This window comes from Argiope bruennichi, chromosome 3 (assembly GCF_947563725.1).
Source record: "Argiope bruennichi chromosome 3, qqArgBrue1.1, whole genome shotgun sequence".
NCBI classification, from domain to species: Eukaryota; Metazoa; Arthropoda; class Arachnida; order Araneae; family Araneidae; genus Argiope; species Argiope bruennichi.
Genome location: NC_079153.1, coordinates 121840174 through 121860910, shown reverse-complemented (window position 1 = coordinate 121860910; position 20737 = coordinate 121840174). Strand labels below are relative to the sequence as shown.

Below are 20737 nucleotides of genomic sequence, written 5' to 3'. Positions count from 1 at the left end.
TTATCACATTTGTTTATATACTGACAAATTACAGAAATTTTAGAGAGTTTCTCTAAATCTCGATTCCTATCATCATAAATACAGCATTCTCCATAGCTATTTTTTCTCAAATTCTCCGAGTTTGAACATCAAAAGCAATCGTACAAATTCGTAAAAATTCATCAAGTTTTATGAATTATCAGGTTTAAATTTGACAACTTTCATGAAGAAAAAGATAAAAATTCCCCATCAAACAAAATTTATTTTCCTGCTTTAACCCTTTCTAGGGCCGTGGGAAGTATACTTCCCACCAAATTTATCAATCTTTGTATGAAATGATGTAGGTTGGCATAAGTTCTGACAAATTTTTTTTAGAAAGGCAGAAACTTAGATGCCTCAGTTCTTTATCTCAAACAAAAAGATGTGTCTTGGTTTGTCACTTAATTATTAATTAGCCAATTAATTAATCAATCAAATTAAATTTATCTAATAAGCTAAATGAATCCCTTTTCTTATTCTAATTTCAAGCCTAAAAATATTTTAACATAATATGACTAGAAAAAATGGCCCTTTAAAGGGTTAACATATTTCTTTACTTTGAGATATGCTGGATCTGATGGCTAGATTGATGATTGATCTTTTGTTTTAATTTCCTCTTCAATATCTTTCATTTTATTTCACTTGTTTGGAAATATAGAATTTTTCATTGAATTTTCATCTATGTATCATGTTCATGATGACTGAATTTTTATACAACTGTCTATTTTTAATGTATAAACAAAATTTTAATATTTTCAGTATTTGCCAGTTATTCGATTATTATAATTAAATAATGTTCCCATACTAGTAAGGGTACGTGGTAATTAATTTGAAAAAAAATTGCCTCAGAATACATAATATTTATTACAAAAAAATGAGAGTGAACAGAGAAAAGATAAGCAAGCAATTAACTTTTTTATACTTATCCAAAAAAAGAAAAAAGTGTGTATTAAAAAATTTTATATTAAATTTATTAACTAATTTTAAAATAATTTTATTTCCCATACTTGGAACAAATGAAATCTAGGAAATACTGGTTAGATAATGGTTCCATATAAGTAAATCAAAAAACGGGCAAAAGTTAGTACACATTTTGCAACCAAAAAAGAAGGATAATTTGTCTTATAGGAGATTATATAATATTGATACATTATACGAAAGCGATTATGAAAGCAAAAAAGTTTAACATTCTAAATCTAAATATCAATTTTATGATTAAATAGTTTTTTAAATAGAACAAAATTATTTATATAAATTATTTATTTAAATTATTTTTATGTTTCTAAGAGAAATGGTACTTTATATACCGAAACAAATGTGAATAAAATAAAAACCTTTTCCTGCCAATAATGGCGCATTTTCCCATCTCTACCAGTAGAAAGCATGACAGTCAAGAATGAACTATTTATGCTATGATTATCTTAATCTTTTTTGTATCATAACTAATAAGGAATAATACCAAAGAAATTTTTAAAAAACGTATTGGAAATCATTACTTGATATAATATAAAATTAAAAAAAAATTTTTAAAGCTGCATTTATTATTTTTTTCTTTTCTTTTTTTCCGATATGAGCATTGAAAATTTTTTGGAATACAGAAAAAAGTTGAAAGACTATCAAACTATTAAATCAAAAGAAGCATATTAAAATAAGTCTCATTTTTTGACAATCACAGACACAAAGTGTTTTTCCGCCCCTCCCCTATGGCACATGGAAAAATACAAATGACTGGACCGCTGCGACTTCATTAGCTGGAAATAAAGTTGAGTCCAAAAGGCCATATATCACTGATCATATTGTAGCCCCTCCCGATGAAGGCATGTCGGTGAGGTGACAGCTATCTTACACCATTTTGTAGCCACCAGGGTAGCGAAAACCAACCACCATACCGGAAAGTTATCATCCTTATGCATGAGGTACCATCCTGTGGGAGAGCACATGATCACAAGAAAAATTTCCTGTAACAAATATTTAGCTGTGATTCGGATGTTGGTTCTATATGATAATCATCTTGCTTTGGCAAGAAACAGAAACGAAATTGACGAGGGCATAGTTAAAGTGTATCACATGAACAAAAAGTGAAAGCAAATCCTTTTTAAAACCACTTTACAAAATCGCTAACAGAACTCAAGATTGAAAGCAGCTGTGGCAATTTTTAATGAAGAAAAAAGAAAGAAAGAAAGAAATATTTTCTACAGTAGCTGCACAATAAAAGCGCCATCATATGCTACGCAGATATAATAGAGTCTTTTAACTCTAAAACAGCTTTTAATTAAATGCTCGTAGGTACGAAACGCTTTCTTTTTATCACTTTTGAAACATTCCAGCCATAAAATATCGATATATTTTCTTGACGGCAAATCGATTACCAGCAGAATGTTTTTCAGTCACGTGTCATCATATTACCGAAGTCAATTAGCATTCTTGACAGACTCGTGCTCAAAGTTAAGTACTTTGGTTAAACTTTAATTAAACACTGCATTAAAATATATCAAACTCTTCTCTTCATTGCTTCAGAAATAATTTACCTTTCAGAGAGATGTTCGAAAAATAACCTTCTATAAAGTATTTTTTTTTAATTTCACCTTTTTTTTTTTTTTTTTCAAACCCATTTTTTGAGATTGAAATGACGTTTTAAAATAACTTTACTCAAAGCTTAAAAAAACTCGTTTGATGATACCACTCTATATTTAATAGTTATTAATAAGAAATTCATTGTCTCATTCTAATAAAAAAAGATTTTTTTAAGCGTACATTTTTAAAGTATTTGTTTTGTTTTGAAATTCAATTATAGGCTTTTCTTTATTGCGCATTCTCACATTGTTTCATTAAATAGTAGCAGATGGAACTTTTTTATTTGTAATAAGACATCACCTCTCTCTAAATATGTGTCTCTTACTATGATATTTTTAAATTTTATAATTAATTCGTTATATTATCGATAGATCCATAAAATTTATACGTGAGACGCTAGAATCACATCACGAATATAATTAAGCCAAGTCATTTATTGTCTGACTGCAATAATACTTCAATCAACGAAGATAGTTATTTTATTTCCTGCAAAATTTTAAACTATATTGGAGTGTTGCATTTTTGACTTGCATCTCGAACATAGATTGGCTCAATTTAGCTAGGAAAGAAAAGCGCAGAAGCTTGAATGCAGAGTCACTTGATGAACATAATTGCGCCATGCCATCTAGCGTCTAACTGCCATTATACTTCCATAGACGATGGCATTTATTTTTATATCCAGCAAAATTCCCAAAGGTATTTTAAAATACATTTGAGTGATGCATTGTTGACTTTCATCTTGGCTTGATTTAGCAGGCAGAAAAGCACAAAAACTTGAATGCAAAGTATTGATGTATAGATTTGAATATTTATATTTGATATGCAATGGCTTGAAGGTATGCCAAATATGTAAAACGTGTGCACATCAGGCTTACTGCAGTTCGCAAAACTGCTTTATTTTGATTTCGTATGGTAATTCAGAATTTTATTGCCCTCTTTGACAGCTAAATTTGGCATAAATTTATAACATATTCCTAATCGATTCAAAACAAATCTCTAATAGTTAATTTAGATTAAACCATTGATTCTAAGGTACGTATCTTCATTTAATTCGTAAGTTTAAGAAGTATAAAAGTTAAAAGTAGAGGAGAATTCTCATGTGAAATGTTAAAAAAATAATATTTAAAATAACATTTATTTTTTTAATAATATTTATGATTAGGAAAAAAATGTTAATACTTTTTTAAATGTATAATTTTTTTCGATTAATCTTTTTTTATCATAAAAACGATATTTCAATCGCATTTATTTTTATCCTGTATTATATACATTATGATCATTTATTTACATTATATGTTTCCTTTTCTTAATAATAGTTTATTCATAGTTTCATCCTATTATATTTTAAATATCGTAAAAAATAGATTTTAGAATATAAAGTTGCATGGGTAGTTCCATAAAATAAGTTCATAAATAATTGTTTTATTAATCTTTCAAATGCACTATTTTTAAAGGAAAATGAAAATTATTTTTCTATTTTTCCCGCTCCAATTCAGAAACCGACAATATTACGATTTTTTTCCAATGAAACAACCATAATACTTGAGGAAAATAGCATATATAAAACACATTATGTCAAATCTTACAAAAGAAAAAAAAAGACAGCAGAAATGAAGTATATATGTAAGCTTCTGCATAAAAAGCAAGCTTATATTAGGTGACTACTGTTTTTGTTTGTTTTTTGAAAGATTCTTTGACGACAAATATTAAGATAAATCTCTTTCAACGAAAAATTACTTTTTGAAGAGAATATTGCTTTTTTATAGTAAACATTCGTAATGGCAAGAAAGTTTCATGAGAATGTGGAATGATAAGCAATATAAAACTAACATTAAGTCGTTATAAATCCATATTTTCCTATTTGATCCGGATAGTAAAGGAGTGCCAATATTTTTTACACAGCTAATATATTGATTTCATTCTTGGAAAGAATAAATAACAAAAGATCTTGACTAAAAATACATGATGGTGAAATTTTGGACTAACCATTTGCCATTCTCTGGTTATAATATTATTGGGTAAATCAATATGATTTAGGAAATAAACATCATTGTACCATTATTGTGGGAATAATATCCACGAAAAGGGCGGGGGGGGGTATTTAAATATTTGACGCAATAGTGAAAATATCACAGCTACAATGAACTATAGAGTTAAAACAGCAGGAGCGTTTTCTTCAAACATTTCACCATACAATCTACTACAGGCTAATAAAGGTGTTATCCCTATTCCACTGCATAAAATTGTGGATATTTTGAAAGATTGTGAATACTTTGCTTGACATTAACCGATAATAGCTATGAAATATATCGAACTTTGGCCTTATTTTTAAATTTTTACAAAAACTTTCGTGTAATTTTTGGCGATATTTTTGGCCATTAATAATTGATATTTAATAATTGGCACACCGATAGAAAATCAATCCCTTGAAGGAGTTGGTTCAAATGATAGATTCTATACTTTAAATGCTAAATTTTTATGCTTAATTTTATCTATCTAGCTTCCTGCGTTTTATAGCTATCGTGTACACGGATAAGCAGACTTCTTCTGAATGGATTTCACTCAAAATTTGATAAGAATCTGGAAATTCGTGTAAATATCGCATATCAAATTCCATTAATCTAATCCAAAGCTAATTTGAGTTATTTCTATCACAGACAGGCGCAATGTCACCTTTGTGTGTTTTCGATTTCAGGGATTCCAAATTGTGGAGATTCGTCAAATTAGGAGTACAAATTTCTTGACGACTACAATAATTTCATTTTTTTTGTGTGTGTGTGTGATTGTGCGTGTGTGTTTGCAGTTTTATTTTCCCCTTGAATCTATTAGTTTGTTATTTATGATAACATTCATGAAAGCACAGCGTGATATTCAAGATTCGGAGAATTAATTTTGATTAATATTAAAGCTTCTTCGCTTTATTATTCATAACTAGTTCTGTTTATTATGCATATGAGCATTCTTAAATGTGGCGAAACTAATGATATAAAAAGAATTTTGAGATAGAAATGGTCAAAGAATCTAAGAAATTTATAGAAGATGGACACGAATTAGAAATAGGAAAACATTGTTAGATAGAGTCAAAAAATTGACAAAATTAATAAATGAAATCGCATGAGAGAAATAACAGAGGATTATTTAAAAATATTTTGAATACAATGAAAGAAATTTTCTGCGCTAGCTTCATTTCGAAATTTATTTTAGAAAGAAAAATGTCTTGAGTCACGTAATGCAGAATAATTCGAGAAATTATATTTTTTTTTTTGTGCTTGTGTCGCCACAAATTACTCCGCATGGGAAGAAAATGACGTAATCCCATTTTTACAATTTATAATTGCATTTCAATTTTCAAATATGAAAAGCATTAATCAATGTATTATTTTGTAATTAAAATCAAATTACTGTCTTTGTTTAAGCATGTGGTTTCTTAAATATTTTACATTAAAAGATGAAAATACAAATGCAAAAAATAATTTACTTGACAAATGTTCTTCAAGAAAGAGAAGCTATAATCATGATTCACTTTAAAGTGCATTTTCAATAGAAATTCTATTTTCAAGCATTATTGGAGAAAATGAAATAGAGACATAATGATGAAACTGGATCACCGTCTCAAATCCGTCATCATTATAAACCACTTTATTTGAAAGATGGAAGGATATTCTAAACTGAGATATAGGGCTGAATCCATATTATTGGTAAAATCCAAACATACTTTTAGAATTCTCGTAACTTGTGCTTATTTCTCTTTATCGAGTCGATTCTTTACTCTTGTGACATTATAAATTAAGTCACAAGAGTAAAGTAATGATGAAAAATGCATCGTGATTATTTTAATTTATAACTTAAATTGTTTCAGATGAGATTTTATTGACAAGTGAGCAGCAAATTTTGCGTTGAAGATGTGATTTCAAATACAATTATAACTATGTACATTTTACTATAGAAAACCAAAAAATAGAAAAAAAATAGTAAGATTTCAAGTTAGATAAGAGAAGCTCAAATGTTTAGTGTTATATTTCTATTCTAATTTTATCTGAATTATTTATTGTTCTATGGCACGGCTGAAAAAGTTACTACTAACTGATCTACTGAAAAAAAGTATATATATCTCATTTTGTTAAAAATCTATACATTTTGTAATAAATTATATTTATTTAATGTTATTTCTTGAATTTTTAATTTATTTTATTTTTTCAAAACTTGTCATTGAGAAATTAAAAGTCGCATGTACTGAAAAATTATATTTTGAGGAAAATTAGGAATTGCTTCTATAATTGATGTTTGAAAGAAATTCCAAACGAGCACTTGATTCCGTTTAAGGTTGTAAATCAAAAATATAATCTTTCGCAACATGAAATTTGCCACGAAATAATAATCCTTAAGTTTTGGTGTTTCCTTCCTATATATGCACTTATGGAATTCAAACATTTAATATCAATCCGAGAAAAATTTCGAGTAATAATAAAAGAAAAAAATTAATTATTTTCAGGTCTTATGAATACATATTTAGATACATAGCAAAATTAAGTATCACTAAAAATTCCGTTACCGAACAATAATTTTATTTATAATTTTTTTAAATACTAAAATATTTTAGAAGAAATATCTTGGAAATTAATCACACCCTTTAAAAGCTCACATTTCTACCATTGTGTGAATAATTTATAAGGATTCGTTTATAAATATGCGTTTATACACATAGGATATTCTCAGATCATTTTAAATCATTTAAATCATTAAATTATGATAAGAGTAAGTCGAATATTCATATTTATTAAAGAGATATTGATAAATTTTAACAAAAAAGTAGCTTCACAAAATAGGTCTTGAGATGAATGAAAGAATAGCCATCAATCTTTCTAGTAAGAACTTAGATTTTAATTCAATATATTAAACCAACGTTTATTTTATTAATTTCGTCCACAAATATTGATATTTTACTTACGTAGCTTTCTTATTGGGAGATCACATTGAGGAGATTCAAAACTGCAATATAATATATAACATCACGAAACCGTCGCCAAACACCTTCTTCCTTCCAACTAAAAAGAAAACGAAAATAGTTTTTATATCGAAAAGAGAAGAAATGGAAAATATTATTTGGTCGAATAATCATTATTCTAGAAACGAATTGTAACTTTTTCAATCATAGTTTCATTTCACTCAACTTTGTTGTTTTATAACAAATTATTACATGTAGTATGTTTTTATAATTTTTAAATAATCCAATTGGCACATTTTATTCTAAAAAACGAATCTTTTGTAAAAAAAATCCTACCCAACTGCAAATAACCTAGATATTTGTATTTGAAAATTCATTTATATTCTTGAATGTTTTATACACCTGAAAGTGGGATATTTTTTCTTTAATACAACCAGTATGAAAGCTATTTCACTTTTTGTGAATTTCCATATTAGTTAAAGCTTGTATAATCAATTCTTTCCTTCAAGGATATTATAATATCCACCACCATATTACAGATAGTGTCGAAAATCACTTACATAAACTAGATTAAGTTATTTTCAAACACATTTAGGAAAATTTACAAATTCAATATTTTAAATTGTAAATGATGCTTCCCTGAGTTGTTCCGAAGCATTAATATGGTATATTAAATAAAACACAAATTAAAAGACAGTATTCTTTACATCGTTCAGACGAAGACTTAAATACTTTTAGCATCTTAATTTAATTTGCTTAAAAGTATAATTAACCTATAACATTTTTATTTCCACAGAATAATACAATTTTTATAATAATGATAAACACAATGCTATGCAATATAATAATTATATATAATATCATATATAATATTTTAAATAATAATAGTCACTATTCAGGAATTTTGATTAAAGACTTTAAAAAATTGTTCTTTTTTCCATTTCAGATTATCGTAGATATTTTCCCATTGCATTAATTATTTTTTTAAAAATTAAAAAAAATATTTAATAAAAAATTGGAAATATACTTTTTATTGCATGCTTGAAAAAAAACCAAAAAAATATTCTAAAAATAGATACTTTAGAGAAAATTCAGGAAAGTGTTTAATGCCCTCTAATTTTAATTTAAATAATGGATTCATTGCTAAGGAAGGGCTAATCAAAGGGAGAGAAAAATCATTTGCATGATTAGAGCCTCGACAGATTATCTACCGAAGGAGAGTGACACTATGACGGTTTAATGGCATGGCAGTCCGCAAGAAAAGAAACAAATCGCTGGCTTATATCACCCGTAGGACAAAGTATAATTAAATGATAAATTGCATTAATAATTCCTTTTTTATCGAAAATTAAACGGGCCAAAACTTTAGTTGTAAGTAAAGAACAAAGGTCCTTGCAATTGAATATATGATGCAAGATTTAGTACAGATAGAGAAAATGAATTTCTATTACTATAAATCAACAGGATTTCTTTTTTTATTTTATTTTAAAGTACTATATACCTCATTCTAAATGAAAAGGGAATATGAAAATGGAATAATTGTAATGTGATAATCTTGAAGTTTACAAACTGGTACGTTCAGAAAAGAGAGATTCCAAAACTATCGTAATATATGAGTATAGGTTCGATAATAATAGCGAAATTTTCATCTTAATAAACTTAAAACAAAATTTTCATATTAAAAAATATTTAATTCGGGAATCTTGAAACCATAAAAATAAATTATAATTTTCATTATAAATAACGTTAGATATAAAATTATTAAGTTTTAGATAAGAATTATTAAGTGTTAAGGTACAAATAAAAATAAACTGAACAGATGTGTAATATTTGTACACATTGAAATATAAAATTACATGCGATTCCAATGAAAAGAATTTTTACTTTGGCTTCAGAAGGTTGAAAAAATTTATTTTGTGAAAAAGCAATAATTTATAGATTAGTTAATAATTATAGTTTTAAAAATGATTCGTCTGAGGCTTAGACTTTTCAAACCTTATACGGTTACTTTACACATTATACGTCTCTTTAATCATGAAAGCTTCTCTATTTTATGAGGCTGAAATTGAGAATTCTATTCATTTTACAAAGCAACTATGCCCAAAACTTTGCATTCCTTTTTGGCACTGTAACCATTGTAACCGAATTCCATTGAAGTAAATCGTTGGTTTCATTTATGAATTATTGTGTTTACATGCAAGAGAAACATATATGACCAACGGCCAACTCTGTGTCAGATTTGATTTAAAATTTGATAAAAATCTTCATTTGAAAGACGATTCGTATCGACCGAACGCCAATTTTTGTTCTAATAGATATGAGTATCCAGGTTTCTTAAAAGCTAAGTGTCCTAATTGCATTTTTATAAATGTATTGAAAGCACGCAAAACAATATCTTAACCCTTATGTTCATTTTGTATAGTATTCCATACATACAACTTTATAAAAATATACTACCACTATAAAATAAAAATATATATAAAATATTAAAAATATAAAATATTAAAAAATATATATATAAAATATAAAAAATATATATATAAAATATAAAAAATATAAAATATTAAAAAAATATATATATAAAATATAAAAAATATAAAATATTAAAAAAAAATATATATAAAATATAAAAAAATATAAAATATTAAAAAAAATATATATATATAATATAAAATAAGCTATCTATATACATTTTTTTTCTTGCTTTTCTTCAAAAAAGCAATCTTGCCACGATAAGGGTTAAAATTGCCCTCTTGTTTTATATAGCCATGTCAGACATCGATTTTGAAATTTTATCTTCAAGAAATTTGTAAAATTGCGTGTGCTCACACTGGAATTAGTCACTCATTTTCTGGGGAGAAATCGTATCCTTTGTTTGAGAGGAGGATATAAATGAAGAACACGTAAACACTTGTTCCTTGCTGATTACAGGCAGAACATTCTAGAGGTTCGTATGTTTTGAGTAAATATAGAACTTGAAAGGAAGTCATTTTCCAGAATTCTAATCCCTGTGTCATTAGTGAAAGGATATAGAACAGTCTTTGTACTTACTTCTTGCGAGTTTCATGAGTCACATTCGACATTCTAAGCAAACTTTGATCTTTTAATTAAAATTCTCAAGAAACTTTTGACTTCGCAGATTATTTTGTTCCTGCTTAGAAAGTCAACAAAATTTAAAATTTCACCGATAGGCAAGAAATTATAGCATACTACTTAAAGAGTTGTGATCATGGCAGTTGTCAGTGTTGCTTATAATTTTCGCCTAGAAAATGGAATGATAAGGCAAGTTAGATGAACCTAAATTGTTCTGATTTAGACATCATGGATCACCTAATCATCTTCGAAAAGTTAAGGAAATTCTAAATTTTCTTAAAGTTTATTTAGTGGTGAAACCTCCACACAATAAGTCGTTGAATAAGACACAATAGAGACATAAATAATAAACATAAGAAATATGCTTACATAAAAGATACCACATAAGATTTAAACCTGCTGATTACAGGTTCATATTCACTACTCAACGACCCACATAAGCTAAAAATAAAATCCATGCCCATCAGTTTGAAGCCTATTTAAACTGAAATGAAAGTTATCCTATTTTTTACATAAAAACTAATATGTATAATATGTATTCATTTAAGTGCTCAAGAAGCTGCAGCAATGAAACATGATGCTTCAGATCACAACCTGTCTAGGCGCTGCGGAATTTCAGACAATCCTGTAATTATCTGTCTGTGGAATCTATTTGAGATCAAGGAAGACCCAAACTGGAAAAATAACACTCTTTAAAAATTAAAATTCCTAACAACTTCATGAATGAGGACGCTCAAGCACTAATTCAGTGGAATTTTATTCAAGCATAGTAGCTCGAACCCAAGTGACAGAGCCAGCCCAAACTTCATCAACGTCTAAATTCCTCAAAAAAAAATTCTGTTAAAACACTGCAATTTCTCAGAGTAAAAATGGAAATCCAAAGGATGGTCTAGTATCTGTACCAAAAGAATACAACCTGCTCTACGGGGTGCGATATGAGAAAAGGTACGTAACCAACTAAATGAAGTCAGATGCTTTCCCAAACCCAATCTGAGTAACCTCAAGTACGTGTTTACATTTTTATTTTATTATCATATTTGAAATATATGCGATGGCAACATTTAAAAAATACATAATGGAATGCGGAAAAACACAGTGATGATGTTCAATTATATGACTGAAGGGAAAAAAATTTCATATATTTGTATGAAGTAAAATTATTCTTTTAATAAATATTTACAACATGAGTTTCTTTATATACCTATTTCTTCAATGCATGCAAGAATAATAACGATTTTTGCATCAACCGTTGTTATTCTTAGGAAGTCTTTAAACAATTATGCTTCCTATACATTGTTAAGAATGTATAGGAAGCACAATCACATCTGTTTGATGTGTTTTCAAAATAACAATTTCTCATATGGGGCTACGAAGTCTTGAAAGTAATTAGGAAAACTCATTAAGTAAATCTATTGGTGATTTTATTTGTTTCCGTGTTTGGCTCAGAAAAAAGTAATTAATTCAAACATTAGATGAAAGTCGAATAAGTATCAGAAATTTTTCCAGAAAGTTCGGTCTACTTTGTAAAAAGTTATTATCATCAAATAAATTGTCAAAGCTAATAATTACTTCTAAACTATTACTACAAAAAACATTTAAATATCAGATTCTATGAGTCTGAAATTAAAATGAGTGTAAGGATAATACAAAGAAATGCGGCTGAAAACTATTGGCTGAATCAATGATAGGAAATATAAATGACAGTCATAAAATGAATGGTTTGAAAAATATGTTTTTGAAAAATATGTTTTTGATGAACATAGAATATGTTAAAGAATGCGCCAAAGAATGGTTGGAGATAATAATAAATGAAAGAAAAGAAGAAAGCCGCCAATAAAATGGACATAGACGCCAAGAAGAAATTAAAGAACATTGCTGAAAGAAAGAATATGAGGAACAGCAATGAAAGAATGAGATGGAATTGGAGAAAAGAAATTATATATTGAAAAAGAAAGTAGATTTACACATTCCACTGTCAGTCAAAAAGCTAGTAGTAAAAATAAGCCAAGGTTAGAATGCAAAAATGTATTCTCAGCGAAATGGTATAAGTTATATTATGTATAAATGCTAGGAAAACGAGTTGTTGTATTAGCAAATACGTTGGTTAATCATTAACCTACCCTTATTGATGTATGATTCACTTTCATCACTAGAAAAACGGATAAATAATAGGATATTATTAAAACAAATTAAAAAGATTTTTGCCGGCGTCCTGGCATAGGGGTAGCTCGTCTTCCCCGTGATCTGGGCGTCCCGGGTTCGAGTCCCGGTTTGGGCATGGTTGTTCTTCTGTTGTTCTATCTGTGAGATGTGTGAATGTGCCCTCCTGAAAAAATGGGTTGTGCAAGCGAATGAGTGATGCGTGAGTGGCAAAGTCGTACTCTTGGCCCTAGTTGGCGCTGCTATAAAAAATAAGAGACGTTCCCCCTCAGGCTCAGTAACAGTGGGCTTGTCAGTGGCAAGTGCCATAAGAAACAAACAAACAACAAAAAGATTTTTTAAAGAACAACAAGTAAATCTACTTATAAGTTTAATTAAAATATTTTAGTTGTAGTAAGAATGTAGAAAGCACAAGGAAAAAATGTTTACCTATGATTTGAAATTTTTCAATAAATGGATAAATGGGACTAAAGTAATTATTTTTGAGAAATTGGACGATTATTATGTATCAGATAAAATGCAAAGGCTTCTGAGGAGATAATGACTATTCTAAGTTTATTTGATCATTTGCTTTAATTAAAAAAATTACATGATTATAATACCTTGAGGTTAATTTTCAAGAATAAGAAATCACTTAAACATCATGGCCAATGAAAAATTTTAATATCATCAATCAATCATCAGTATCAAGAGCATCAAATAAAAAGCAAGGTTTAATCTATTGCGACTAAAGCTGTGCAAGTTATAAAAATTTGAATAAAACTATCCTAGGAAAAACGCAATTTTTTACCACTTTATTGAGTCTTAAAGTAGACACGCCAATCAGTGCTCGGAATTTCATGAGGATTTATGAACTTGAAATTATGAAATTGTTGATTGTCTAAAAAATTATATTCAAAACTTCATAACTGGACAAATTTGGTCACAGAAGTTAGATTTTTTTTCTAATTTAAAAGTCAGTCTTAATAATATTTCACTGTATATGATTTATTAGTATTAAAGGAATGTGTAAAATTTAGACTAATAATTTTTTCAGAAGTACATTTATTCACTAATCCAAATAAAGTATTATTGCTTAAAGCATTTTAAATCCTTTTGAAAGTAAAACCAGAAACTGAATTTTATTACCAATCTGAAAAAATTTATTGAATAATAATTTGAAATACTGAATTAATTATACAAAATATTATGTGCAGCATATGAGATTTAAATGCTGAACAATTCTATTTTCTATATTCATATTTTTAAAATATATGTTTGGCTTTAGCAAAAAAAAAAAAAAAAAGGTTTTGAATTAATTGAAGTTTAATCACTTTCAGTCACTTCAATTTAAAACTCAGATTTCACTGGTATGTCAATGAATCAACTGGTCACCAAAGACGGCTAGTATTAGTTCATTTCTCCTTATTATGGATTAAAATTTGATAATGTAAAGTATAGAATTACAGACCATGGTTATATGATTAATAGAGTTTAAAACGAATTTTAAAAAAGCATTAGTTTATTTTACACTTCGTTAATAGCAAAATGTTTATTTTTAGGTAACGAATAGATAGATTTCCGAAATATCTATTTCTCGCACGATTTCAACAAGGAATTGGGAACGAGATTCTAGCGTTTCTCAATAACTCAGAAATGTAATCCTCAGAAATTTTCCACAGATTTAGAAATGTGGTCCTATTCCACCACGTATGATATTACAAAAACTGCTGATACAATAAAACAGTCTAATGGGAGATAAAAGGTTAAGAAGGTTTCACCCACGGAAGAAGAGGTTTGTTTTATAAAATTCACTGCGCAGAGGATCAATTTTCAGTTCTTCTAAAATTTCAGATTACAGAAATAAAAATAATTCGTCTAATGTATAGATTCAATAAATTCAAGAAAGACGAAAGAAATTTGCGCTAAAATATTTTATTTATTATCTTAAAAGACATTAAAAATTAATTTTAATACGTAAGGTAACTAATAGATTACAAATAATCCAAATCTTTCTCAAATGTGAAAATACCAATTAATTCAGAATTACAAATGTGCTTACTCTTATAATTCAAAATTATGGTGCTTTATTTACTTTTAAATCGAATTCCAATCTAACTAAGGTTTTTTTTAGAATGTTTGAAATCTTTATAAATTTTATCTACTCAATAATATTTTTTGCATTTCTCTAATGACAAAGAAATTAAAAGCAGCAAAAATATACTTTTTCATATTGACAAGTCATATTGAATAAGTTTTTTGCATCAGATATTTGAAGAGATAAACAAGAGATTAAACAAAAAGAAAAAGATAAGACATTTTTTTTTCATATCAATTTACATTTACTGGACTTTTGCAGTAACGAATTCACTCTTTTCTAGGATTTTCTCTTTCATAGATCATAATCTATATTTAAAAAATTGAAAGTCTGGGTTTGAATCTTATAAAATTCCATGTCCTTTGTCATAACTGACCAAAGCTTGAAAATATGTTCCTTGGTACATAGAAAGATTTATTGCACTGAAAAAATTCTACATTCCCTTAAAAGAGAAGAAATAGAAAGTATAATGGTATTATGCTTTTCCTCAACAATTTCGGAACGTATTATTGTACAAAAATAGTTTTTACAATATCTTATATTACCATTTTCATTTCTAAGAAACTCTTTAATTTTACTCATTTTTTCAAAATTAATTTAAACATAATATATAACTATGCTTTTTTTCTAATATATGCTTTATATAATAAAGCATATATGAACTATTTTTAATATAAATTATCTGATCAGTATTCAAACTATTCAGATTACATATACATTTTTTAAAGTCCTCAATTACAGATTAGAAAAAATAATTTATTTTAAATTATTTAAAAACTTCGAGATTGTTCATATCTTTTTTAATATCTGACATCACTAAATAATAGGATTAATATAAAGAATTTTAAAAAAATGAAATTTATAATTAGAGAAATCATTGTACTTCATCCCATCAATTCTAGAACAAATTCACTAGTCAATTATGACGGTTCTTTACGAATTGAGAGATCTTCTTTCGAATATTTGTATGTAATTAAAAAAAATAACCTGGTATTGGGAACTCTATTTTATCTTTACTGTGAACTGGATAGGAGTTTATAAAATTCTGATTTTTTAATTTAATTTGAATTTAAAATTCGGAATTTTTGGAGAATTTTGAACAATTTATTCTGTAAAAACAATTATATCTGTTGAATTGTGGAAAAAAATTTTCTGTTCACAATTTTTCATAAGTTTTCATCGTTTATCTCTATGAAAATTGGCTTACACTCTTGTAAAAATCAATTATATATCTGTTTTTATTACAAAATACTTAATGCCTTGGGTGTAGCTTTTAGTCGGTTTTGTAAACACTAAAACGATGACTTTGGAAGATGCAACTCTTTATATCGTCAAAAGCAATGCATTCAAGAAAAAAGGTAAATGAGGAAAACTACCTGTGAAAGTGGAGTATCAACTAAACCAACTTTGAATATATATATATATATATATATATATATATATATATATATATATATATATATATATATATATATATATATATATATATATATATAACACGCATTGTCCATGTTCCGAAAAAGACAAGAGTAATTTAGAATAGAGTTTGGAGTTTAACTGGATAAACTCCAGAGTCCAGAAAACTGGAGTTAACTGTAATATGTTGTTAGAAATGTAAAAACTTCGGATGAATTCGTAAATGGGCCATCTATATCAAAACAGATGCGAATAGTGGGGTTTGAAATTTCATATTTTCAAATTTTCGCTATAATTTCTTAGTGTTGAAGATAAGAAAAATAAATCCAATTAGCCAAATTACTGCCTCATTAAGATGAACATCTTTTGGATTTTAAGTCTTTCAATAACTTCAATATCTTAAAAGTTAAAGGCTTAAAAATAATTTTCAAACCCTAATATTCAATGTTTCTAACATCAACAAATTTATGTTAGCAGATAGTAACTTAGACGTAATGGAATCTAGCTTTTCCTTCAAGCTTGCAGAGAGAAAATTTTTTTGATTGCATGAGAGTATTGATCAAAAGCTAAAGGTTGTTTGCCCCCCATTAAAAGTCTCTGCAAGATAGAGAGTAGTGCATGCATTATTCTAATCTCCCATCTGAAGCTACTGATGCAGTTTCATTCTTAAGAAATTGTTTAGCTGGGTACAGTTGAAATGGAAATTTCAGTACTTCACAATACAGCTTATAAATAGATAAAACATACAACAGACAATATGATATTCTCTCTCTCTCTCTTTCACTCACTCTTTGTCTCTGTCTCTCTCTCTCTCTCTCTCTATATATATATATATATATATATATATATATATATACTACATGGATTTTCTAAGTATCATAGCAGTGATATTTAACTGATTCAAAATAATAAGTCCCTCAATCTTATTTTATTAAGAAGTGTTAAATTAATCCGACTGAAGGTAATAAGTTCTTAAAGATATCACAGACAGTTACTAAATAAAAGATCTTACGGACTTTATCTTTATAGCATTCATTCTAGAAATGCTACTTTGATTAACACATCAGTACTTGAACTCTCGAACAAGTTACAACAAAGCAATTTCCAGATTAATGACTTAATATCCAATTTTCAAATTTTAATCAAACTCAGTTTATAGGCAAATTAAATTATAGGCTAGATATTCATTCGATCCTTTTAGTTATAATCGGAAAACTTTAACAAATAAATTAAACATCTAAAGTTTATAGCTTTAATTAAGGAAAGAAATGATATTCGAAAGAGAATTCGCGTTTATTCCAACAAATATCTGACTCAATGCCCACTAATTTAAAAGTAGCCGATATGCTGCATTGATTCTGACTCTAACACATTAAATCTGGCAGAAAGTTGCACGGGATCGCTCGAAACCCAGATGATGAGATATCTGTCTTGACTTCTAGTTATTGGAGACAAACTATCTTCATCTGTTTCTGAAGATTTGATCTCATTATTTTGGGATAATGCTCTTAAACACAGTCGGATAATATTCTGGAACCCAATTTCAGAAAATACGGAATAACGAATTTAGATGACGAATATAAAAGGAAGATAGTGTTTTTAAAGAATACTGCATTTCAGATGTTACCCGTTTATAAAGTAACTCCATGAACTAATTTTGTTTATGTAACCTTTTGAGTAGCAAAAAAAAATTTCTCTAATGAAAATTATGCAAAATTATTTAAATATTAGTAATTAAGTTACTATATTTTCTGGAAATTTCTATAGATTCCAGAGATATTTCTGCAAGCTACATAAGTAATAAAATTTTCCTTTTACTAATTTTTATTTACGTATTTATTGTTTTTCAATTTTAACTTTTATTTATTTATTTTTTCTGATAAAGCAAAACATTTTTTTTCATGATATCATTTTAAATAAACAGCTCAACTTCTTTTATAATTTGACTTAAATTTCTCTTTTCTGTGAAATAAATAGAAATTGGCTTCGACAGAAGTCATATTTTTATGACAGATGATTATGATATATTAAAATTCGCTTTTACTGTTTTCTCTACTTTTATGCAATAAATATCGTAAATAGATAATTAAATTCTAGACTACCCTTTAGGCTGATCTTATATAAAATATATATTTATACAGGAACATATGAAAAATAAGGGAAATAAATAATTCATTTTTGAAAGCCAGAAAATCTAATCAAATATTCATTAGAAAATATATATAAAGTATTTCAAAATATTAAATATTTTATAAGCACGAAAACAATAAACAAAAGTTGAGTGAATATTAATTTTCTACCTAAGACATTATTTTATCAATTCAAATAAAATTTAGAGAAGATGAGTTTCCTACCAAAAACTTTTCTCTTGAAGCAATTTTATTTTTATTTTTTCATATAAAAATGGCAAAAAATATATTTGCATTTTGTAGCGATAAAAGCATTTTAATATCACGAGTATATAAGTAAAATACTTGCTTCATATTGTTACAAATCTGTGACATTGCTTCCCAGCACGGTTAGTTCAATCATTGAAAAGACCATTTTACGATTTTACGTGTGTGGAGCAGCCAGTCGTTTAGTAGTAAGTCGACAAGTTGGATAGAGATAAAGCGAGGAGAATGTGGAGAATTGCAGACGTTTGGAGAGGCCTTCGAGTGAAGCTACGAATATTCCCTTCTTCTGCTGAATTCTGTCTGGCCGCTTTGTGTGCTATGGTCGTTATTGTTACCAATTACTATTTGTGGGATATAATTTGTTGTACTGTGCTGCTGTGTGTTACTATGCTCATCTCGGCTGTATATATTTGTCGTCTGTGTACTCATGTTTTTAATAAACGCCGTCGTTGATTTCTACTGAGGCCTGCTGATTGTGTTTTTTGCATCGACCATCAAATCGGCGAAAGAATTTTAGGTAGTTAACAGAATACTAATAACAAAGAGGTGTTTTGTGTGCGTGTGTTGCGACTCAAAAAAACAGACAGTTTGGTTTACAGCTACAAAATTTGGCATAAAATTTGGATGGTTAGTATGTGCACCTCGGAGCAATTTTTGAAAAATGTGAATTAAAATTTAATTAATTAATAATAAAGAAATTTCTGGAATTTTTCGTGATAACTTCCAAAAAAAATTATGCACATAACTTTTTTTCCAAAAAATTAATATTAAATAATATTTTTTGTTTAATTATAGCAATTTTTTGCACTATAAATATTTTTCTACATTTAATCAATAAAAAAATAGGTACATTTTCCACCACGAATCATAAGAATAAGAAATATTGCTTTATAAAATACTGAGCAAATATTAAATGCATCAAAAGCGATAACAACAACATAAGAATTCTGGAAAAACACCAACGTTACTGATAAACGTTACTATTAAATTTGCAGATATTGTTTAATGCTTTTTTAATGTCCATTACTATCCTGTCCTATACACAAATTATTACTATTATTATTACTGGCCAAAGAAATTTCAGTAAAAACAAGCAATATATGTAATTAATTCTGGAAAAAATCTGATTTTTTTTTATTTAAAATACTATTAACATGAAAAGAGATATCAAAATATATATTGTCTTAGGTTAAAAGGCTAATGTCCAAAGTATATCCATTTTTTGCTAATTTTAGAAGAGCTGACATTAAATAAAATAAACGCATAGTAGAATTAATAGAATGGCAGAAATCTTCTAAAACAATATAAATGATATGTGTATCAAACTTTTAAGCTTAAAAATATTTTGCTGAAGAAGTCGTTAAGATCAAGTTACATAAAATATTCCATTAAAAGTTTTAGTGAACCAACTGGTCGGCAGGGGCGGCTAGTTCCGAATAAAAGAGTTAATAAAATCATGTAATATTTAATTAAAATTATATTAAAATCACTATAGTACAAATTCAATAAAGAGTTTATTCAGGAAAGCATCCTCATAGACATGTTATACACTTTCATTCAAACGGTTGGTGGCTTCAGACGCAAAAACACCCGCGTCTATTTTGTCTTCCTCCAGACTGGTGACATTTTGTGACGTCACTCAGCGTGAAATAGGAATCTTTTTAAGGTTATCTCAGGCAAAGTGTGAGTGACGACCGCATTGAAGAAAAGGATTTATTGGTTCTAGTAAGCTTACAGGAGGAAGGCGAGTCAAAATTGAAAGTATTTCCATAATAAATAATATATTGTAGCATACCGTAATAAATTCTTTCTGGTTTGAAATGAGGTTTACAAGAGATAATTAAGTGCCAATTCTTTTTCCGTATAAGAAATAGACAAACAAAAAAAAATTGTATCCTTCAGAATTTTTCAAATTCGAGATTTTGAAGAATTTTCATGTTTCAGCTTGCACTGAATGCGAAAACATACATTTTTGGAATAGTGTTTGTCTGTCTGTCGATCTGTAAACACTATAAGTCAAAAACATCTCGAGCTAGAGAAATAATACTTAATATGTGG

The 20737-nt window shown here is 27.6% G+C and overlaps 1 protein-coding gene across 1 annotated transcript in view; it reads right to left on the bottom strand.

The window, feature by feature from the left end:
• LOC129963254 (orexin receptor type 2-like) overlaps window positions 1–20737 on the bottom strand; it is a 182528-nt gene that overhangs the window by 118377 nt on the left and 43414 nt on the right. Inside the window, exon 2 of the mRNA XM_056077491.1 lies at window positions 7541–7637. The gene's annotated coding sequence lies outside the window, so the exon portion shown is untranslated. The remainder of the gene's footprint in view (window positions 1–7540; window positions 7638–20737) is intronic.